Source organism: Pristis pectinata, chromosome 12 (assembly GCF_009764475.1).
Source record: "Pristis pectinata isolate sPriPec2 chromosome 12, sPriPec2.1.pri, whole genome shotgun sequence".
NCBI classification, from domain to species: Eukaryota; Metazoa; Chordata; class Chondrichthyes; order Rhinopristiformes; family Pristidae; genus Pristis; species Pristis pectinata.
The window spans coordinates 56,711,011-56,734,787 of NC_067416.1; the positions used below are offsets into that span (position 1 = coordinate 56,711,011).

General features: G+C 46.8%; 1 pseudogene; it reads left to right on the forward strand.

Moving 5' to 3' along the window:
• Positions 1–332: 332 nt before the first annotated feature.
• The window catches only part of LOC127576519 (Ig heavy chain C region, secreted form-like), a 29,211-nt pseudogene continuing 5,766 nt past the window's right edge, over positions 333–23,777 (forward strand).

Consider the following 23,777-nt stretch of genomic DNA (forward strand, 5'->3'; position numbering starts at 1 on the left):
CGGGGAATGTGTGTGCACTGACCGGTGTCTCTCAGGCCCTCTCTGGGGTCTGGGTGTTTCCGTTTACACAGACGGTTCAACATTGAAGTTAGAGTGTGACAGATCTTTAGTCCGGATCTGATCACCGCCGCTGACCTGCCCCCTGTTGTGGAGACAAACATCTTTTGGGGAATTGAAATCGCTGCTGGGGGCGGGGACAGGAAGCTGCGCCTCTGGTTTCAGTGGGTGGCGGCCTGTTCAACCCACGTCCCTATTTAAACAGCGCTCACTGCGGCTCCCGACAAAGCCGGCCGCAGCTGAAGCCGCCGATTTCTGGAGTGTCCGAGTCTGGCTCAGTGCACAGGGCGATGGGGGTCGCTTCTTATCTCTGTCTCCTTCTGTCCTGTCTGGCAGGTGGGTGTCCCCGCCGCTTGTGCCCCACCCGGGGCCCGGCTGCTTCTCGGAGGCTCTGTGACCCTCTGCCCGTGGAACTGTTTATTAAAGTCCGCTCTTTTCTCTTTTATTGACAGGCGTGCGGTCCGACGTCGTGCTGACACAGCCCGCGTCAGCGGTGGTGAAGCCCGGGCAGTCCTACACAGACTGACCTGTGGAGTCAGTGGGTTCAGCGTCGGCAGCTACTACATGCATTGGGTGAAGCAGGTCTCCGGGAGAGGGCTGGAGTGGCTGGTGCAGTATTACTCCGAAAGCAGCAACAATTACGCGCCTGGAGTCCAAGACCGGTTCACCGCTTCCAAGGACAGTAGCAACTTTTATTTGCAAATGAACGACCTGAGACTGGACGACACGGCCACCTATTACTGTGCGAGAGATATTGCTGGGAGGGGGTATGGAGCACGGCGGTGGGGAGCTGAACACAAACCGGTCCCGACAAATGAGCGTCTGCAGCGCAGCCTGTCTCCAGCGACTCCGCATTGCTGCTTCCCAGAGTCAAACACCTGAGGCCTGACTCGGACGGCTGGGGGCAAATGTCCATTTCTGGGCAATGAAAAGCCCAAAAGGAGGCGATTGTGTTTCTGGGCGACGGCGGGGGCCGGTGTCCGCAGACAGGACAACGGCAAAAATGCCTCTTTATTCCCACTGCCGGAAGAGAGCAGCGCGGAGTTTGGGAGGGAAACACAGGGAGCGGCTGCTCCCGGTCCGGACACGGTTCATGTTGACACTTTGCTGGGATTGTTGGATGTGACGGACAAGTGAAGTTACTGCATTGGGACAGTGGGGAGACGCAGCAGTGTGACTATCTTTACTACTGGGGGAAAGGAACGTCGCTGACGGTGACTTCAGGTAAAACCAATTCTCAATGCCATCCTCACCCATTTGTATTTCATTAATTTACGGTATTGGCGAATTCGGTGATTCGCCTGAAATCGGTGAGATATTTGGAGCAATGACATGAATCCCCCCGAGACGGGCGGGTTTCTCCAGAGTCAGAACATCCCCAGGAACAGTCCAACGGTACATCCCCCACTCCACCAGTGACCCGTCCACAGCCCGGGAACAGGCTGCAGGGGAATGGGGTTGGATCTTGTCCTCAGGTTTTGGCTGTGCCTCGACACCAGCCGATGAACCCTGTGTGGTGAGTGAGCTCAGTGTTTGGTTCATGTCTGGGTTCTGATACTCAGCGCCAACTGAACCCACGTTCAGGGGCTGAGCGTTTCAGTGCAGTTTAACGTGTTCCCTGTCAATGACAACACTGGATCTGTTCAGGGTCAAGTTACTGGGTCAGGTTTTACTCTCCGCTGCTTTCACGTTAAAGGTAATTGGATTAAGACATAGTCTGAGGGAATGGTCTGCAAATGTATGATGTGGTTGATGGCTCAATATCTGCAGGGTACAGGTGGGTGTCAGTCCCGTCCTGGAATGTCTGGGGTGAGGCCCGTCCCAGGATACAGCACAGTATCGGGCAGCACTGAGGGCACATTGAGAATATCCCAGGATTAATTGATGGGATTAAAGGTTTCGTTTTATTCCCTGGTGGGTGGCCGGGAGGTGGGGTTCAGTGAGAGAAGAAGTTTGGATTTGAGAAGGCAGCGGGGGGAGTGGTGCCGGAAAGGTAAGGCAGGGAATTGAAGGCACAATTACTTCATACATTGCAGGCAGCCTTGCATTGGTGGGTGGGGTGGGGAGGGAAACATTCAGAGTCAATAATGGGGAATAGGGGAGCATTGAAGGGAACGTTTGTTGATGCAGCAGCTGTGATCTGGAACACACTGCCTGAATGATGGTGGTAGCCGACTGAAGACTGACTGCAGAGAGGGAACAGAAGGAAATCCTCCTTTTCATGGGATACAGGGAAAGAGCAGAGGGAGCGATGGGTTCATTGGGTTTGCTCAGCTAAAGGGAAGCACAGATGCAATCGGATGAATGGCCTCGTTCTGTGCTCTGTCATTCAATGGAATATTATTGATTTTGTAAATCTAGCAAATGCTTCCTCAAAGGGATCCCATCAAGTACCCCAGAGCACAAGTTAAATGCAGAATAAAGCTCCCCCCTACTGTCCTGTCAGCTATGGATTTGATACAAATTTCCTTCTGCACTGTCCCATCACAAGTTATGCACAGAATGAGGCTCCCTCCAACCTGTCCCATCACACACTCCCAGGGCATGGGTTAGACAGTGAAGTTTCCGCTCCACTGTCCTGTTACATCCTCCCAGGGCAGGGACAGTGTGTCAGACACAGAGTAAAGCTCTCTCTACATTGCTCTGTCAAACACTCCCAGGCTAAATGCTTCAGAACACAGGAGATTGTTTACATTGGAAAACAACTTGATGCCATTTAATTCAAAGACAAAAGTTCAATACAATGATTCATTTGAACAAAGGAATATGTTACATGTGGTCCAAACTGTGGGTTTGGCACAACAGTTTTTCTGTTTTCTGTTGCATTTCAACACTTGGATCCTTAGTAACTCAATATTTTATCCATCATTATGAATTCACTGACAGCTCGTAGTTTAGCTTCCAAGTCAAGTTGCTTGATATTTCTGTTGTTAGCTTTACTGTTCAAAAGAACTGCTTATTCTCAGTTCACAGATAGAGCAACTGCTCTAATTTCTTGCTCTCCTCTGTCACCCGACTGTATGTTTAACAGGCACTTTCCTACATTAACCAGTGTTGCTTGTGGTTCAGTGAAGGGAGTTGTGAGAATGTGCTGACATTTACAGGGCACATTTCATGGTGTCCCTGAGTACTTCACAGACAATGAAGTACTTTCACAGTACAGCCCTGTTGTAGAGAAGGGAACAGAACATTACAGCACAGTACAAGCCCTTTGGCCCACGATGTTGTGCTGACCATTTAGCCTACTCTAAGATCAATCTAACCATTCCCTCCCACATGCCCCTCCATTTTTCTATCATCCATGTGCCTATCTAAGAGTCTCTTAAATGTCCCTGATGTATCTGCCTTCAACAGCACCCCCGGCAGCACATTCCATGCACCCACCACACTCTGTGTAAAGAAAAAAAACTTGCCTCTGATATCCCCACTGTACTTTCCTCCAGTCACCTTAAAGTTATGCCCCCCCCCCCCCCATGTTGGCCATTTCTGCCCTGGGGAAAAGTCTCTGGCTGTCCATTCGATCTATGCCTCTCATCTTGTACACCTCTCAGGTCACCTCTCACCCTCCTTTGCTCCAAAGAGAAAAGCCTGAGCTCACTCAACCTATCCTCATAAGACATGCTCTCCAGTGCAGGCAGCATCCTGTTAAATCCCCTCTGCACCTTTTCCAAAGCTTCTGAATCCTTTCTATAGTGAGGTGACCAGAACTGAACACAATACTCTGAGTGTTGTCTAACCGGGGTTTTATGGAGCTGCAATGTTGCCTCACGGCTCTTGAACTGAATCCCCTGACTAATGAAGGCCAGAACATCCCAAAGCCTTTCCCTGCCCAGCAAGTACTTCTGCAGTGCAGTCACTTTGTACACAGGGGGACTCAACATCCAACTTGTCTGCATCTTGGTCCCACAAACTGAACCAGAAAATGACCAGATGGTCTGTTTGGGTGATGTTGGGAGGGAATGGTCACTTTGGGCCTGCAGTTCCCAAAGCTCTCCACCACTGGGGACCCCTCATCTGAAGTCTGACTCTGCAGTAGATGGGTAGATAGACATTGGTTAGTTAAAGGCCGTCCAGATGGTCTCAGGTCTTTGGTCCAGCAATTCCCCTGCTGTCAGGGGTTAATGTTGATGAAGAGCAGCAAAGTTCCTCAGGCCACAGCTGACCATCCCTTTCCTGAGCAGCTGAGTATCCGGGAAGCTGAGGATACTGTGGGACGAATGGTGCTGGCTGTGGCTGGCAGTTCCAAAGGGAACCACCAGTGTTCAGCCACTTACACTGGAGTCAGTCCCGGACCTCCACAGACCCACTGTACCCCAGGATTTACTGAGCGGCAGATGCCACCGGGCCTGTCACCACACTCCACCACATGGAGCCAGGTCCTGCTGGACATCCCAGGATTACACTGGGGAATCCACCTCAATGATTCCCTCCCAGACTGGACCTGGCAAAGGATCACAGTCCCCATTCATGTGACTGGGGACTCTGGGCCTGCAGAGTCAGGAAGACAGTTAGTTCTGAATGACTTCTGGGCAACTATTGTGTTTTTACTGCACTACAGATTTATTATTTTAAACAAAACACACTAAAATATTATTTGTTGCAGGAAATTAAATCAACTTCAATGTCTCTGAGATATTTAAAACATGTTAAATTACATGACAGATTTGACACCCCAGGTTTACCTTGTGTCAGGTTGTTCTGGGCCCAGAATACCAGCAGTGTGCTGCCTGAGGCTACTCAATGCTGAGGCCTCGATACACCTCACTGCAGGCCTCCAGCATCCAGAAGCCCAGCAAGGTCCCACCTTTCCCTGTGCAGCAGCGTGGGGAGAGTCCCAGCAGCAGGTTGGAACCAGCACCATTCAGCCCGGTGTGTGGATATGGTCCAGCTGGCGCCGTGCCCTGTGCTTCCTGTCCTGTGACACTTCACCCACAGCACAGGTCGGCTTGTCCCGCTGTTTGACAGAAGCTATCTCCCCAATGAGCAGTCTGAGATCAGCATTTCACTGGTTGTTTCAGACACAGTGTGAAAGGAATTAGAAAGGGACAATTTCTCTGCTCTGCCTGACCTTCTGTCAGCCTGAATCACCTGTGTTTACTCAGGAATGCAAATGTTCTGAGTTAACAATCCTGACAGTGTCACCTGGAAAAGATTCTTAAACATGTACCTGTAATTATTGACCAGTTCAATCATGCCCATTGCTATTTGTTTGTTTTATATCTTCTATTTGAAACCAAGATTTCAACATTTTATCTCCTTCCTCCCATGGATGTTATCGTGAAGTAAATATTTCATTATTTTGTTCTATTGCTGATTGAAATCCTGACCTTCCCACCACTTTTTTTTTCTCCAAATTTTGAATTTGCTGCCCTTCCAAAAGCAGAATATATCTCAGTGTGTGTGTGGCTGTTGACCATCTGACTGTTGGACAACAGAGCCCTCACCTACTACAATTCAAACTGTCTGATGTCTACTTTCCTGCCAGTCTCCTGCTCCCAGGGTCCCTGCATGTTCTTGTCTGCCCACACATTCTGATTGGGTGATTTAACCTCATCCATGATCAACAAGCTGCCATCGGCAGAGTCTATCACAAGGTAAATGACATCACGTCAGTGGGCCAGAACAAGCTGACAACCGGTGAAACCACATCGCCAATTTATCCACCTGTCCAAGCTGTCAATATACTGAGCATTCAAAAATATTCAAATCTATCAAACTATTAAGATTAAAATTATGTAAACAAAATCATTTACAACATTTAGAAATACGTGAAGTAATTGAACTTGATTCTTATCTTGGTAAGTCAACAGTCCTTCATTTTCAGTGAAATGAATTGAGAATCAGCTCTTTCGAGTGGATTTTGCAACTTAAGTGGTTGGGAATTGCCATAACCTGCATTTAGAAACTTAGAAACATAGAAAACCTACAGCACCATTCAGGCCCTTCAGCTCACAAAGCTGTGCCGAACATGTCCCTACCTCAGAAATTACTAGGCTTTCCGAGAGCCACCTATTTTTCTCAGCTCCATGTAACTATCCAAAAGTTTCTTAAAATACCCTATCGTTTCCGCCTCCACCACCGTTGCCGGCAGCCCGTTCCCCGCACTCACCACTCTCTGAGTTAAAAAACTTACCCCTGACATCTCCTCTATATCTACTCCCCAGCACCTTAAACCTACGTCCACTTGTGGCAACCACTTCAGCCCTGGGGAAAAGCCTCTGACTATCTACCCTATCAATACCTCTCATCATCTTATAAACCTCTATCAGGTCCCCCCTCATCCTCTGTTGCTCCAAGAAGAAAAGGTCGAGTTCCCTCGACCTGCTTTCATAAGGCATGCCCTGCAATCCAGGCAGCATCCTTGTAAATCTCCTCTGTACCCTCTCTATGGCTTCCACATCCTTCCTGAAGTGAAGTGAGCAGAACTGAGCACAGTACTCCAAGTGGGGTCTGACCAGGGTCCTATATAGCTGCAACAATACCTCTCGGCTCCTAAATTCGATTCCCCGATTGATGAAGGACAATGCACCATATGCCTTCTTAACCACAGAGTCAACCTGTGCAGCCACTTTGAGCATCCTATGGACTTGGACCCCAAGATCCCTCTGATCCTCCACACTGCCAAGAGTCTTACCATTAATACTATACTCTGCCATCGTATTCGACCTCCCAAAATGAACCACTTCACATTTATCTGGGTTGAACTGCATCTGCCACTTCTCAGCCCAACTTTGCATCCTATCTATGTCCTGCTGTAACCTCTGACAGCCCTCTATACTATCCACTACACATCCAACCTTTGTGTCATCCGCAAACTTACTAACCCATCCTTCTACTTTGTCATCCAGGTCGTTTATAAAAATCATAAAGAGTAAGGGTCCCAGTACAGATCCCTGAGGTACACCACTGGTCACTGACCTCCATGCAGAATACAATCCTTCAACAACTGTCATGGATTACTGAGATTCAATAATAATCAGGAGACGCAGAAAATTCTTCAAGAAGTTAAACCTTTATTTGCAAACAAAGGCTGTGACGGTCAGAGAGCTAGTCACTGATAGCCCCTGAACAAAAGCTCACAGCTCTTTAATGGCCCCTTCCTAGTCCAGTTAGCATAATCAATCAAGTCACTTTCAGCTACATAGTGACATCTAATCACAGACCCCTCGTTCCACTGCATTCTGCCACAGTTGTTTTCACAAGCGCCTTTCTAATCTAATCACAACATGCTTGTACTTCGCTACAGCTCTTCTAATCTAATCACAACATGCTCTAGTCATTTCTGCAGTAGAGACATCATTACCAGGCACAGGGTTGTGCTTAGATCATCGTGCTCAGTCACCCTCGAGTTACCTCACTCTTCCCGCACACAGGTTTTCTCTTCCCTCCAATGGAGAAGGAGCCAGCGCCATCTTAGGCACAGAACAGATTGAGTAAACATTGTCTGTTCAGCCTCTACTTTCTGTACATTCTATATCTATATTTCTATTTTCTATTTATTCTATATTCCCCCCTTTGAGACCTAATGGTCTCACATAGAGAGAGAGAGTTCAAAGGGCACGACACCCAGAGACTAAAGCCAATCATCCCAAAAACTGGTATAATGTACTTTTTCGTGCAAAGGCCCCATGAATTCACTCTCTATTTTGTGGGCCAGAGGGCCAAAAACCTGCCCCTCCGTAATGGAGACAGGGGAAAAGACCCTGAGGCCCTCACAGACTACTTCCAAGATAAGCATAGTTGTCTTCTGCAGTGCTATCATAATCATTCAGCACATTGCCCCGACTCAGATCATAGAAATATGTTGTCACAGCTTCCTCCTCCGGGGGGGTTCATCTCAGCCAGTGTCGGAAGTATCAGAAACTGTTTCACTGGCCTGCACTAAAAGGGACTTAAAACATGGAAGGAAGCAGCACAACACAATTGTAAAAATAAGCAGCATAGTACCCACAATCATTGCAATTTTAATTAGCCAGGCCCCCCAACCACCCAATCTACTCTCCAACCAAAGAACTAATGTCCAAACCCTGCATTCTGTCTGACCTCTTTCCTCAAATTTTTCAATTTATCCATCGCCTTAGCAAAAGATCCCTCTGGGCTGGTGCTATTTGGTATAAAAGTACAATAATGTTCTCCAAACAGTACGCAGACACCTTTTTCTGCCAGTAACCAGTCTAATGCTTGTCTGTTTTGCCAGGCCATTTTGCTGGTTGCGTCTAATTGCTTTCCTAATGCGGAGAGGGCGTCATCAGTGTAATCGATAAATCGCTGTTGATTATAATAAATATAATTTATCCATTCCGTATTTTTACTGATCCCAATAGCAGGGATTATTGAGTCCCATCCAGCCGCAATCTCATTCCTTGCCTTAAATTCATTGGGGATACCCCTAGGCTGACCTATACTATCAATGTGAATTGCCGGGTCCGGGGTATATTCTCTCTTACTACGCTGTAGCACCTGCTATGGTGGCGTGTCCAGTTTTATACTTGAGGATAAAGCAAGTGGCTGCAGTAGCATGACACGAGTGCAAGTGCCTTCCCATCCAAGAGGAAGTGTCGATCTCAACTCTTCCCCAGACCGCACAGCCACAAGGTGTCGGCCAATGGGATATTTTGGGCATTCAGTGTACCATCAGGTGGCGGGGTACCAGCCGTGTGTCTTGCTTTCACGTACCAAGTAGTACTGCAGAGGCCCGTAAAGTTACCAACGGGGACAATTCCCTTTTGCATGAAGCATTTGAACTTCAACCCCTCTGTCAGGTATAGCCTCTCAACTGGAAGTGTCTGGTTATTGTGGATGGTTGCCCAGGGCCTACTGTAATTACATTTTTTAGTGAGACCTGGTCATAATTGGATGAACCCTGGTACAACATGCAATAGAAAGGACAGTGTGGTACTGCCTCAGTACACGACTGATAGCACGTATTTTTACTCACACAGGGGTTTTTTGATACACAGGTCCGATTCTCATTACACTGTCGCTCACATGACTCTCTACGTTCTTCTATCCGTTGTGTGTAGGTGGAGGAATTATATCGCATAGGCATTATATGGTGTATTGGTCTCACCCTGGCACAAAGGTAGAAGCTTGTTCTAGTCATCATTGCTGCTGTATAATTTTCCCATTGGTACCAATAATTAGTGCGTGCCTGCAGCCATGGTAAGGAAGTAAATGTTGCACCTCTTTTCACCCTCCCTCTTAGGTCTCGCAAAGCCCTGATATTACCATGCCAGGTCTGCCAACTCTGCCAAATTGATGGTTTCCCAATCTGCACAGGAGTTGATGATCTTGTTATCACAGGGGTTGGGACTGGTCGTCCCCAAATCATCCCCATCCCCACTATCTGGGGGAGGGTTATCCTCCACAGGCTCATCACTATCATTCTCAGAACCATCAGTGTGTCCAAAGATCTCACCTACTAGTTGGTTAAAGTCGTGCGGCAGGGTAGTGATTCTCTGCTTTTCCTGCTCGTCTTCCACTACCCTCTCCCCACTCTCACTTACCCCGGGCCCAACACCAGGCTGTACCTGTGGAAACGCCTTGGTGCAGTGGTTAAGATGATACCAGGTGGACCGTCCTTCCACCTGAATTGCGGTGGGCAATGCCTTGGTTACTGTAAAGGGCCCTTCCCTTCATGGCTCGTTCCACTTTCTTCAGAATGCCCTCACATAAACCTGGTCTCCGGGTTTAACAGGTCCTTCTTCCCGATCTGTCTTTGGCTCCTTTTGTTTTTCCTGTGTATAGATAGACTTGTGTATCATAGTTAGTTGTTGCATATACTGTTTTAGTTCCAATTCTAATTGTTCCAAACTAGGTCCTTTGTATGGGCCTCTCCATTTGGGCACTGGCATGGGTCCGCCAGGGAGCATCTCATGTGGTGTCAGGCACGTTATACGATTAGTCTGCATGCGATAGCTCATCAGCGCTAATGGCAGGGCATCAACCCAGTTAAGCTTAGTGCTTGCACAGATCTTATTTAGTTTAGTTTTTAAGGTCCCATTAATTCTTTCCACCATACCTTGTGACTGGGGATGATATATGCATCCAAATCTCTATTTTATCCTCAGAGCTTGTAATACCAATTTAACCACTTTTTGGATAAAGGTTGACCCATTGTCGGAACTGATCTCTGAAGGTATTCCAAATCTTGGAATTGCTTCATTTGTCAAAAATGTCACTACAGTTCCTGCTCCTAAGTCTTTAGAGGGCACTGCCTCTACCCACCTACTCAATCTATCAATCACCACCAGCATGTATCTCTTTCCTCTTACTGCTTTTATCATATCCACAAAGTCAATCACTAAATGTTTAAATGGTCCTATAGGAGTCGTAATTCCTTTCCTAACGTTGTGTTGTGCACACACCTCACATTGTGACAAGATGTGATCTACCAAAGCCTCTAAGTAGGGTGACCAGAAACCATCCTTTCTTATTTTTCTCATCACTTCCCCCCTGCACAATGGTCTAGCCCAGGTGCCTCTGAAATGAGGGTAGTCAACAAGGGGGTGAGCGCTATCAACAAACCATCATCCGTGCTCCATAAGCCTTCCCGGTTCCGCTTGGCCCCTCTTTGTCTCTACGTTGTTTGTTCTGCTAGAGTTGCCTTACCTTGTATTTCAATTCTGTCCTCCATTACGGGGTCTGGGTTCAGACTCACCTGAGGTGCAATAACAGCCAAACAGCATCCAGAGGCTCTCCTGGCTGCCTCATCCGCAGCCGGATTTCCCTTTGTCACCATGTCATTTCCCCTTTTATGCGCCTGACACTTTATAATAGCCAACGCTCTAGGTTTCATCATCACTGTTATTAAATCTAAAATTTGCTGACGATGCTGTATAGGGTCTCCGCTGCTTTTCCTGAAACCCCTTTGTTTCCATACTGCTCCAAACAAATGACATACCCCATGAGCATATTCTGAATCCGTATAAATAGCAACTTTCTCACCCTCCGTCATCTCTCATGCTGCTGTCAGAGCCTTAATCTCCACTAATTGGGCTGAACAGGGTTGCGGACAAGCTTCCAACCTAATCGTTTTAAATTGAGCCTGATCCTTTTGCACCACCGAGAACCCTACGTGGTTCCCATCGTGGTCCCTGTAACAGGAGCCGTCCACAGACAAAATCTTCTTATCCTCATCACCCAACCGTTCTGACTGTAGGTCCGCTCTTAATTTGGCAAATATCATTTCCCTCACACGCTCAGGGGGCTCGTCTTCATAGCCCAGCAGAACATAATCAGCTACGTTACTTGTGGTACACCTTTGTATAGTTATGTCTGGGAATGTCAATAACATCCAAAACGCAACTATCCTGGCTGGCGTCAGTACAAACTATCCCTTTTCCAATAATTCTGCTACCTTATGATGCGTATACAGAATTACAGGATAACCCATGGCCACAGATGATGCTTTTTCATAGGCATAGTGCAATGCTGCCAGTCCCTGGTAACAAGGTGGATATCCCTGGGCCACCTCATTTAATTTCACACTGTAATATGCTATTGGCTGTTTTGTTCTCCCTATGCCCGTTTCCTGTGTCAGTACTGCTGCAACATAACCTTCCTGTCTGTTAGACACACAGAGGTGAAAGATCCTTTCATAATTGGGCAAGGCTAGCGCTGGGGCTGACTGCAATTCCTGCTTAAGAGTGTTGAAAGCTATTTCTGCCTCCTCAACACCCTTCAGGTCCAGCTTCCTTCATCATTGTCCTCAATGGCGCCACAATCTCAGCATATTCTCCAATCCAGTCTGAACTGTATCCTGCCATTCCCAAAAATGTCATCATCTGTCCTACTGTCTGAGGTTTAGGAGCCTTAGTTATCGCCGCAATTTGATCCAGCGCTATCAACTTTGCTCCCTTAGATATTAATCTACCCAAATACTCTACTTGCCATTTACAAAATTGCAGCTTCTTTCTCGATACTTTATGACCCATATGCCAATCTTTCCAAGGTATCCGCTCACACTGTTCCTCGCTTTTGGAGCAAACCAACAAATCATCTACATACTGTGTACTTTCCAGTGATATACCCTCTAGATCTGCCTTCAATACCTGGTTAAAAATATGCGGTGAATGCTTAAATCCCTGCGGCATCCTAGTGTAAATATACTGGTTACCTCCAAGTGAAAGCAAACAAATACTGACACGGCTTTGCCAGGGGAATGCTGAAAAAAGCCAAACACAAATCAATCACCGAAAAACAAACTGCCTCCGGTGGAACATTAGTCAGCAGCATATGTGGGTTTGGCACTACAGCTGGCCAATCTTCCACTACCTCATTCACTGCTTGCAGATCATGTACCAGTCTCCACTTGGACTTAACTGCTTTCAGGACAGATAACAGTGGAGTATTACAGGGGCTACTCGTCTTCTCAAGCACTCCTACCTCAAGCAATCCCTGTATTGTTAGCGCTATTCCTTCTTCTGCTTCTGGTTTCGGGGGATATTGTGGTCTTTTAGTGGAATCACTCCCTGTTTTAATTTTATTTCTACTGGGCTTGCTGATCTTACTCTTCCTACATCTGTATCGTGTTGTGACCATAAAATGGCTGGCAGTGCCTCCAGCCGTCTATCCTTCTGCTGGCCCTCTTCTTCTACTAGCAATGTCGTATGCCGTTGAGGGGCTACTTCAATCTCCTTGGGACTTCCTACGATTTCTACATCTACTACTATCTTAATATAGTCATTGTCCCCAGACTTCCAGACCCTTGGTGTCACTGTCTGCCATTCAATAATCATTCCTGCTTGCCTCACCATGGGCCCTAAATCTTTGGACTGGTATCCCTCATTTACTATAACAACGTTACATGGGGTGCAGCTCCTGGCACCCTGTAACATTCTTCCAGAAATGCACTTTGTTTTATTTGTATTGCTGCTCCGTTTCCCTATTATTATTGCCTCACCTTTTAAATGCTGCTGGGTATTTACTTCATTGTGCCATTGTCTCTCTATCTCCTTACACTGGGTTTCATCAAAAATCACTGTACAATGCAACTCAGTCTTGGGCGGCTTAGCCTTAGGTTATATTGCCAGAGTGCCCTCTTTCCACTTTCTCCAAGTTTTCCAGACCTGATCTTCTATGTCCCCTATCCAATACACATTCGCTCCTCTAGCTGCCTGCATCACCAGCTGATTGCTTATTTTTCCCACGCTTAATCCATCTGGGGTGCATTCCAATTTCAATCCCAGTTTTAACAATGCATCTCTGCCTAGTAAATTAATTGAGGTTCCTTTGGACACTAGAATTGGCAAGACTATTTCGTTATTTCCCATCTTTAAACTCACTGGAGCTGTAAATCGTGTTAACTGTGCTTTTCCTGAGAACCCTACAGTTTTAATAAATTTTCCTGACATGGGAAGGTGGAAGGCATATTGCGGTTGTACACAAGTGTACGTGGCTCCAGTATCTATCATCATTGGTGTTAATTGCCCTTCTAAAGTGATCTGAACAATAGGTTCCTCTTCTGCCTCCCATCTTATCATTTGGTACTGTCCCTTCCCACCTGGGTTCTCTGGGCACCCCGAGCACCTTCCATAGGGGTTCACAGGTCCAGTTGGACCTGCTGGGGCTGATCCTTGATTAAACTGTTGCTCTCAATTTATTGCCTCCTGCTGAAATGTGGCAGGCCAGGGTTTGTACGGGCAGTCTCTCCTGATGTGCCCTGGCTGATTACATCCCCAACACAATCCTCCTGTTCCATTTTCTACCTGTTTTTTCACTGGTCCTTTTTGCCCATTACCTCTCTGCCCCCTTCCTTGGAAGTTCCAGTCCTGTCTGGGCTGTTGCCTAAATTTGTTTTGCCCCTGATATGGCATTTGCAGAAATGCTCCCCCAAAGACGTTTGTTATTGGCATGGGGCTTTCTGGCCCTTTTCTGGCAGTAGAACAGGTTCCTCCGTAGGTTGGCGCTTCATTCGTTTCAGTGATCACAATCTGATCAGTTGTTATTGGCAACATTTTTTTGCCTCTTTCTCTTTCTTTCTTTTTAAGCTCCTCGAACTGCATCTGTGCCAGCTTTCTTTGCACCTCCTCCTGCTGCTCAATCAGCCTTTTTCTGTCTTTTCGGTACTTTTCGACTGCATGGACTACATGGTCCCTGAATTCTTGGTAGGACATTGACGTCAGCCCTACCACCTCCTCAAGTCTGGACTTGACTTGGGGGGCATCGCATCCACAATAGCAGCCCGAAACATGGTGGTCATCAACTGATTACCCTCCACCTCTTGCTCTGTTTCCAGTCTCCACTTTTTCAACTAGTTTTCTAGATAAGCTGCTGGGATTTCTGAAATTCTTTCGATATCTTTTTTTGGATACTGGAAACTTTTTGCTTAACATCTCGACTGCAGTTCCTTTCCCCATCATGTTGTCTTTACAGGGTATTCCTTGGATATTCACAACTCACTTATCTGATTACTTTCTCTTATTAGTATCCCAACTTCTCTTATACTACTTCTACGCCTAACCTTATAATTTTACTACCCAGTTTGCTGGCTTTTGTCTTATTTAATTTTATTCAATTTATAAATTATTCTTACCTCTTTTGTTCTGCCTGTGCAGACACCTACCTAGGTCAGTATCCATAGAACTTTCCTTTAAACCTCGTCCGTTCAGACCCTTACGTTTCCTAGGGTGGTATCCACGAGGACTTTTCTGCCCTGCCCGTTCAGACCCTCGCCCCCTGCGAGGCGGTATCCACGAGGACTTTTTCTGCCCTGCCCGTTCAGAACCTCATTCCCAGCTAGGTGGTATCCACAGGGACTTACCAACACCACGTGGAATTTTACTTTAATCAATTTCTATCATCTTATCTCTACTCACCCCACTGCACGGTTTTCTTGATCAATCCTCTGAATCTCCTTTAATTTCAATTTTTATCAGATTCTTTGGATAGGAGAGACCCTTCGACAATCGTTTAACACTTCTGTGTCCCGGAGACCTCCCACACCTAACAGAGTTTTTAGTCCAAATTAACAGCGAAAACGCTTACCTTTTTTCTGGGTCGTCACCCTTTACTCTGCTAGTCTTGTCGGGGTCCCCGAGGGACCAGGAAGCGGCCCTGATTTGTCGCTCTTTTCTTATGGGTCTCTTTCCGATCTTGCCGACTACGCCAGATGTCATGGATTACTGAGATTCAATAATAATCAGGAGACGCAGAAGATTCTTCAAGAAGTTAAACCTTTATTTGCAAACAAAGGCTGTGACGGTCAGAGAGCTAGTCACTGATAGCCTCTGAACAAAAACTCACAGCTCTTTTTATGGCCCCTTCCTAGTCCAGTTAGCATAATCAATCAAGTCAGTTTCAGCTACATAGTGACATCTAATCACAGACCCCTCGTTCCACTGCATTCTGCCACAGTTGTTTTCACAAGTGCCTTTCTAATCTAATCACAACATGCTTGTACTTCGCTACAGCTCTTCTAATCTAATCACAACGTGCTCTAGTCATTTCTGCAGTAGAGACATCATTACCAGGCTCAGGGTTGTGCGTAGATCATCGTGTTCAGTCACCCACGAGTTACCTTACTCCTCCTGCACACGGGCTTTCTCTTCCCTCCGATGGAGAAGGAGCCAGTGCCATTTTAGGCACAAAACATATTATGAGTAACCATGTCTGTGCAGTCTCTATTTTCTATACATTCTATATCTACATTTCTACTTTCTATATATTCTATACAACCACCCTTTGCCTTCTGTGGGCCAGCCAGTTCTGGATCCACATTGCAATGTTCCCTTGGATCCCATGTCTCCTCACCTTCTCCATAAGCCTCGCATGGGGTACCTTAACAAATGCCTTGCTGAAATCCATATACACTACATCTACTGCTCTCCCTTCATCGATGTGTTTAGTCACATCCTCAAAAAAATTCAATCAGGCTCATAAGGCAGGACCTGCCCTTAACAAAGACATGCTGACTATTCCTAATCATATTACACCTCTCCAAATGTTCATAAATCCTGCCTCTCAGGATCTTCTCCATCAGCTTACCAACCACTGAGGTAAGACTCACTGCTCTATAGTTTCCTGGGCTATCCCTACTCCCCTTCTTGAATAAGGGAACAACATCCACAACCCTCCAATCTTCCGGAACCTCTCCCGTCTCCATTGACAATGCAAAGATCATTGTCAAAGGCTCCGCAATCTCTTCCCTCGCCTCCCACAGCAACCTGGGGTACATCTCATCCGGTCCCGGCGACTTATCCAACTTGATGCTTTCCAAAAGTTTCAGCACCTCCTCTTTCCTAATATCTACATGCTCAAGCTTTTCAGCCCGCTGCAAGTCCCCACTACAATCCCCCAGATCTTTTGCTGTAGTGAACACTGACGTAAAGTATTCATTAAGTACCTCTGCCATTTCTTCCGGATCCATGCACATTTTCCCACTGCTGCACTTGATAGGCCCTATTCTTTCGCATCTTATCCTCTTGCTCTTCACATACCTGTAGAATGTCTTGAGGTTTTCCTTAATCCTGCCTGCTGAGGCCTTCTCATGCCCCCTTCTGGCTCTCCTAATCTCTTTCTTAAGCTCCTTCCTATTAGCCTTATACTCTTCCAGATCTCTATCATTACCCAGCTCTCTGTACCTTTTGTAAGCTTTTCTTTTCCTTTTGACTAGATTTATCATAACCTTTGTACACCACGGTTCCTGTAGCCTCTCTTGACTCCCATCTCATTGGAACATGCCTATGCAGAACTCCACACAAATATCCCCTGAATATTTGCCACATTTCTTCTGTACTTTTCCCTGAGAACATCCGTTCCCGATTTAATCTTCCAATTTCCTGCTTGAGAGCCTCATAATTCCCTTTACTCCAAGTAAACACCTTTCTAGTCTGTCTGTTCCTATCTCTCTCCAGTGCTAACGTAAAGGAGATAGAATTATGATCACTATCACCAAAATGTTCACCCACTGAGAGATCTGACACCTGACCAGGTTCATTTCCCAATACCAAATCCAGCACAGCCTCTCCTCTTGTAGGCCTATCTACATATTGTGTCAAGCATCCTTCCTGAACACTTAACAAACTCCTCCCCATCTAAACCCCTCATTGTCTAGAGATGCCAATCAATGTTTGGGAAATTAAAATCCCCCATCACAACAAGTCTGTTATTCTCACACCTTTCTAGGATCTGTTTCCCTATCTGCTCCTCAATATCCCTGTTACTATTGGGCGGCCTACAAACAACACCCAGTAAAGTTATTGACCCCTTCCTGTTCCTAACCTCCACCTACAGAGACTCCGTAGACAGTCCCTCCATGACGTCCACCTTTTCCGCAGCCGTGACACTATCTCTGATCAACAGTGCCACTCCCCCACCTCTTTTACCTCCCTCCGTCCTTTCTGAAACATCTAAAACCCGGCACTTGAAGCAACCATTCCAGTCCCTGAGCCATCCAAATCTCCGTAATGGCCACCACATCATATCTCCAAGTATCAATCCAAGCTCTAAGCTCATCCGCCTTGTTCACAATATTCCTTGCATTAAGATAGACAATCTCAAACCCATCTGAGTACGTCCCTTCTCTATCACCTGCCTATTGTACCTACTACTAGCTTTCTCTATTTGAGAGCCAAACACCTCTTCCCCAGTCTCTCCAGTTCAGATCCCACCCCCCAACAATTCTAGTTTAAACCCTCCCCAGTAGCCCTAGCAAACCTCCCCACCAGGTTATTGGTCCCCTTGGGAGTCAAGTGCAACCCGTCCTCTTTGAACAGGTCATACCTGCCCCAAAAGAGGCCCCAATGATCCAGAAATCCCTGCTCCTTACTCCAATCCCTCAGCCACGCATTTAACATCCTCCTCATTCTGTTCCTGTACCCACTGTCGCTTAGCACAGGCAGTAATCCAGAAGTTACTACCTTTGAGGTCCTGCTTCTCAACTTCCTTCCTAATTCTCTATAGTCTTTTTTCAGGACCTCATTCCTTTCCCTACCTACGTCGTTGGTACCAATATGTACCACGACCTCTGGCTGTTCTCCCTCCCCCTTCAGGATATCTTGGACATGATCTGAAACATCCCTGGGAGGCAAACTACCTTCCGAGTTTCTTTCCTCCATCCACAGAATTGCTTGTCTGCCCACCTAACTAGAGAGTCCCCCATCACTAGTGCCCTCCTCTCTCCTTCCCTACCCTTCTGAGCCACAGGGCCAGATTCTGTGCCAGAGACACCGCCACTGTTGCTTCCCCCAGGTAGGCTGTCTCCCTCAACAGTACTCAAGCAGGAGTACTTATTGTCAAGGGGTACAGCCACAGGGGTACTCTCTGGTACCTGACTCTTCCCCTTCCCCCTCCTGACTGTGACCCACTTGACTGACTCCCGTGGTGCCGGTGTGACCACCTGCCTATAACTCCTTTCTATCACCTCCTCATTCTCCCTGACCAGACGAAGGTCGTCGAGCTGCATCTCCAGTTCCCTAAAACAGTCCCTCGAGCTGCAGCTCGACACACCTGGTGCAGACGTAGCCTTCCCAGAGGCAGGGAGACTCTGGGAACTCCCACATCTGACAAACTGCACTCATACCCCTTCCTTAACTCAAGTCACCAACCTTTCCTCGCCCCTTTACGCTGAAGCCCCTTGAGCCAAAGCCCAACCACTCAGTTCCCTCTCACTCAACTGCCTGCTGGATATGGCAATTCGCATTTTAAACTGCCGGCGCCACGCCTGCGCAGTTCAGCCCCCACTCTTCCCCATTAAAACTTATGAAACACTTAAAAAGAACCTTATAAAAAAAACTAACCCTACTAATAACAACCCTATTAAAAACTAACCCTTATAATAAAAACCCTATTTTAAAAAGAAGAGGAAAAAACAAAGAACTTATCTGCTCCGAAGTCCCAATGTCTTCCGAAGCGAAACCCACAAAGCCTCCTCACTGGACTCTCTGGGCTGGTCAGTCAGTGAAAATATCATCTACATCTAACAACATTTTGAATTTTCTGCATCTGCTCAGGAATCTCATCCTTACCGTCAGTTGTTGGCCGGCACCTTCCCACATAGTCTGGGCCCATGTATTTCCACAGTTCCTCTGTACGTTCTTACCCATGTTACCATGCAACACCATGTCTCTGCTTCACTTGCTGGTAATGCATTTATTGACAGAACAGTCTGCGAATTTATTTACATTTCAGCAGCCAAGTCATTGCCGTCAGTCTACATCACCCCCACCTGCAACACAGAATCTGACCAAGACATCAGCCTCCTCTGTCTGGTCAAGGACTATCAGCCTGACAGCATCAGTCAGACATGGTCCACCAAGAGTGGGGACATCACCACTGGAATCAAGAAGTACCCGGCAGTCTTGGGGCAAAGTTCAACATACACAATGAGCAGCTTGCTCCGAGTCCCTGCAGCGGATTGGAACAGGAATAAAGTCTACTCCTGCAAGGCAGGGTACGAGCCAAGCAAGATGGTAACAGCGGAGTTCCAGAAACCTCCTCAATGTTAGTATAAGATATTATTTTCTCTTTAAAGCTGCATTGGTGTCAGGGGATAAACCCAGAGTAGGAACCTTTGTCAAACAATGTAGGAGGATGGCAATTAACTCTCTTGCTCATTTATTCTATTCCTACAAGCCAGCACCGCTGCTGCTCACAAACAAAAGGCTGTGGGAAACTGTGGAAGTCAGTAAGAGGGGAAACTTCATCCTGAAGTCAATGAAACTCTGTATCAGTGGAGGGTGGAGGAAGCAACTTGTGCTGATCTGTCCCCATTGTATCCACTCCTTTGTCTAATTTCGGAAGCCTCTCCACCACCCCCACCCCCAAACACCTCCCTCCAGATCAGCTCCCGGACACAGAATCACACAGAGACCACAGGCCCATCCTGCCCCTGCCAGCGGGACGACAATTTAAACTTGACCCCACTCTTCCTGCACTTCCCCCTCCACCCTGCAGCTGTCCCCTCTCCAAGTAAAATCCAATTCCCTTGTGAATGTGATGAAAGAATCTGCTTCCACTGCTCTCTAACCATCGTCTTCCAGATCTGAACAAACCCTTGCAGCTAAAACAAAATAATTTCCTCCTGTCCATCTGTTCTTCCTTCCCATTTATGCCAGAATTGTGGTCCCCAAACCTCCTGCCAGTGGAACCAGTTCCAGTCCATCCACTCCTGCTGACGGGAAGTGGTGTCGGCCATTCTGTTCCCTGTGCCCGCTTCACCAAACAATTAGATCACGGATGGTCTGCACATCAGCCCCACTGACCCAGCTCTCTGCCTTATCACTGCAGAATGTGGCACACTGCTTGGCAGGCCAGGGTTACACATCCAGCCCTACCACTCACAGCTCCCTCCACCGTCTCACTGTGGGGTCCTGCATGTCAGCAGGTCACCAGCAAATCAACAACAGTGTGGAGAGGGCTGGTATTGGGGGACTTGCCCTGGATGTTGGGGGAATGGAGTCCACCGACACTCTGGCCAGTCATGTAATCAGAGATATTGTAATGTGTTACATACAGCTCGACCTCCAAAGATCATCCCCCTTGTTCCATCCCCGGATGTTATCCACAATCAAACAACTGCTGTCCTGGGCTGTGCGATATCTGGATTCTATCCTGACAACATTAAGGTTTCCTGGAAAAAAGCTGGATCTGCTCGAGTGGGCATCGTTCTCCCTTCCACTTCAACTGACGGTGCATTTGAAACAGTCACTTACCTGACAGTCCCTGTGCGGGAATGGATCAGCAAACAGGAATATACTTGTGAAGTGACCCACACACCTTCCGGTTTCAGGGAGAAGGTCAACATGAGGTATCAAGAGAGTGAGTGGTTTCTGAAGGAACGTTAATTTATTTACCATGTTAAACTACCTCACTGATAGTCCAACCCAATTCCTGTCCCTAATGTCAGTCCTGTCGAGTGATGCATGATGTTCAGTATTTTGCTTTTGCACTTTGAATCAACTCTTTCCATCAGTAACTCTAACACCATCTACTGGGCAGGGAAGGTGCAAGATTGGGTCTCCTATCTGTTCACTCACACAGTTTTAGTTGTCTCTGTGTGCAGTGACAAGAAAAATGAGAAGGTGAGCAAAACACACGTCCCATCCTTCACACCATCTGGAGAAAATCTTCCTTTTCACTCTCTTCTCAATGTTCGTTGCTTAAAAAGCATTTCTGCAATTTTTGATTTGATTGCTTCTCCACTCTATTTCCTGAGAGCCTGTTCTGTAGATTATCCACTCACTGAAATGTAGCTGCCCAGGATTATTTTTGAATTGACCCCCAACCCTTGAGTGAATGTTGTGACTTTGCGTTCTCTGGTCCTGGGCCAGGTGAAGCAGTTTATCATGGTTGGTATAACCTCATCCTTCTAGGATGCCAGATACAGAGGACAGAGATTGGGAATATGTGGGGCTCGCATTTTCCCAGCACAGGAGGGGAGGTGAAAGTGACTAATACTCAATTCTATGAATCTTCCATTTCCAGGTGTACCATGTCCCAGCAGTTGTTCGGAGTATGTGCCAATGTTCTTGCACCAGACTAATCTCAATGCGACATTCTCAGATGGTTCTACCCGACAGTATAATTCTTTGGCAGGAAAGTGTGAAAAACTGTGGGTGGAATTCGTCATCGAGTTTTATTATAATCCATTTACTGGATTATAGTCCAACCTCTGGTATCCATTGGGATCAAAGTGTAACAGAGAAAGGAGAAAACACCCGATTCAAACTGCCTCCCTCTCCCCTCCACACCTCATCTACACACTCATTCATTTGTGGACATTGCTGCTTCAGTGTGACTCAGATCCCAGTTCCAGTTCCCTTGGCCAGATGTCTTCCTGGTCTGACTCCAGTCAGCAAGAACTGGAACTTATTTCTCACCCAGTGGCTGTGAGGCAGGAGGTGATGAAGGTGAACGGGGCTGAAGTGACGAATTTCCACAGTAGAAGGATGGGTGACCCTTTGATAGAGATCGGGCTACGGCAAATTGGTGAGACAAGACACAGGGTCTAACCAGTGTCCTGTCCACTCCGACATGTTTTGGGAGTAAAATCTGGATCACACAAATTGCAGAAATTCCATTAACCCACCTCCCAGACACTGACTTCAGTCCAAGAGAGAATCTCAGTGATCACAAGGAATGTTACTTTGGAGAGTCCTTTTTTAGCATCACCCAAGGATTAAGAGAATAATATACTTCTAGTGGAATAACATCACCATTTTGCAATAAGGAGAGCTCTCCTGCCTCTGTCAGCTGTCAGGTTTGATGAGGGGGATAACCCTCCCCAGGGACTGTTGAACATCACGACTTTGTCACTGATATGGGACAGGACTGAGCACCTTGCAAAACAAAACAAATGTTTAACAACATCACAATGCTGATCTAACCAGGATTCACAAAAGCAAGGAGCCTACAGTGTAGACCTAGGTTTACACATTACACACTGCAACAATGATCATCCAGACGAGTTCCATGCGTTTTCTATTTTTCAAAGGAAATTGCTCATGATCTTGTTTCAAGAAAGAGGGGTTAAGAAATATACAACATCACACGTTGTCGAATGATACATCCCCTGTCAGACAGGCACAGTGTGCATTACATCTGCTCTAAATTCAATCAAAGGCATTGACTCACGGTCACATTAAAGGTTTCAACACTGACACAAACACAATCACCCTCCACAATAAGTGTCAGAGAGCAAAAATGCCCATGTGGCCCAAAGTGACCGAGTGTGTAAATGGTGTACACAACTTACAGAGAGCTGCGATGTTACTGAGCGGACGATGGTGCTGCAGGAGACAAGCGAAAGTGCAGACCACTTGTGATGAGTTGGTGAATCATTCTCCTACTAGCCCCAGTGGTTCTGAAAATGAAACAAGGGAAAGTCCATCGAATGCAGAAAATAATCCCAACCTGTAGCAAGAGGGAGACTTCTGTCACTTCTCTGGATTCCTGGTTTGCTCTGTTGTTGCTGGAGAACGAGTCACCCACTTCTTCCTTTGAAATGGTTCCTTTCAAATGCTTAGACACCTCAACAACTTCACTGGAGCACAATCACACAAAACTGACACTAACTCAGGGCACAGATGCCCCAAAGCTTGGACAGAGAGATGTTTTATTCATTCATCATCTCATGTCCATCACTGATTGCTCTGGAACTGAGGGGCTTGCTGGGCCATTTCTGAATGCAGTTCGGATTCAGCCGTATTGCTGCAGGTCTGCAGTCACATACCAGCCAGACCATATGTGGGTGACAGATTTCCTCCCCTGAAGAAAAGCAGTGAACAGCATGGGTTTTATGACAGTTCAAAACCTTCCACAGTTCTCACCACATAATGCCAGCTTTTTACTCCAGAAGGCATTAATTAATTGAATTTAAATTCCCAGCTGCCAGGTGGGATTTGAACTACATCACCAGATCATCAGCACAGCAACTTATGGATACACTCTTATCATAGCTGCTCATTTCAAGGAGGAGAGACTCGGGTCTCCTGTGGAAGTTTACTGAGTGAGCTTCAGTGTTTGTCAGCAAGACTGCTAAAGACACGGCCACCAACAGATGGAGTGCAGGTGTATGAGTGACCAGAGTTGGAAGGATGCAACCTTTACTGAAGGTTGTGTGGGAGGTGAAGGTTGCAGAGATGGGGAAGGCCACGGTCACAGTAAGACTGGAACGTCGGGATGTGAAGTTTTTAAAGTGAGTGAATCCCAGGCTCAGCCCAGACAGAGAAAAGGATTCTCATTGATTCACAGTGCTCAGTGTTACTTATCAATGCCAC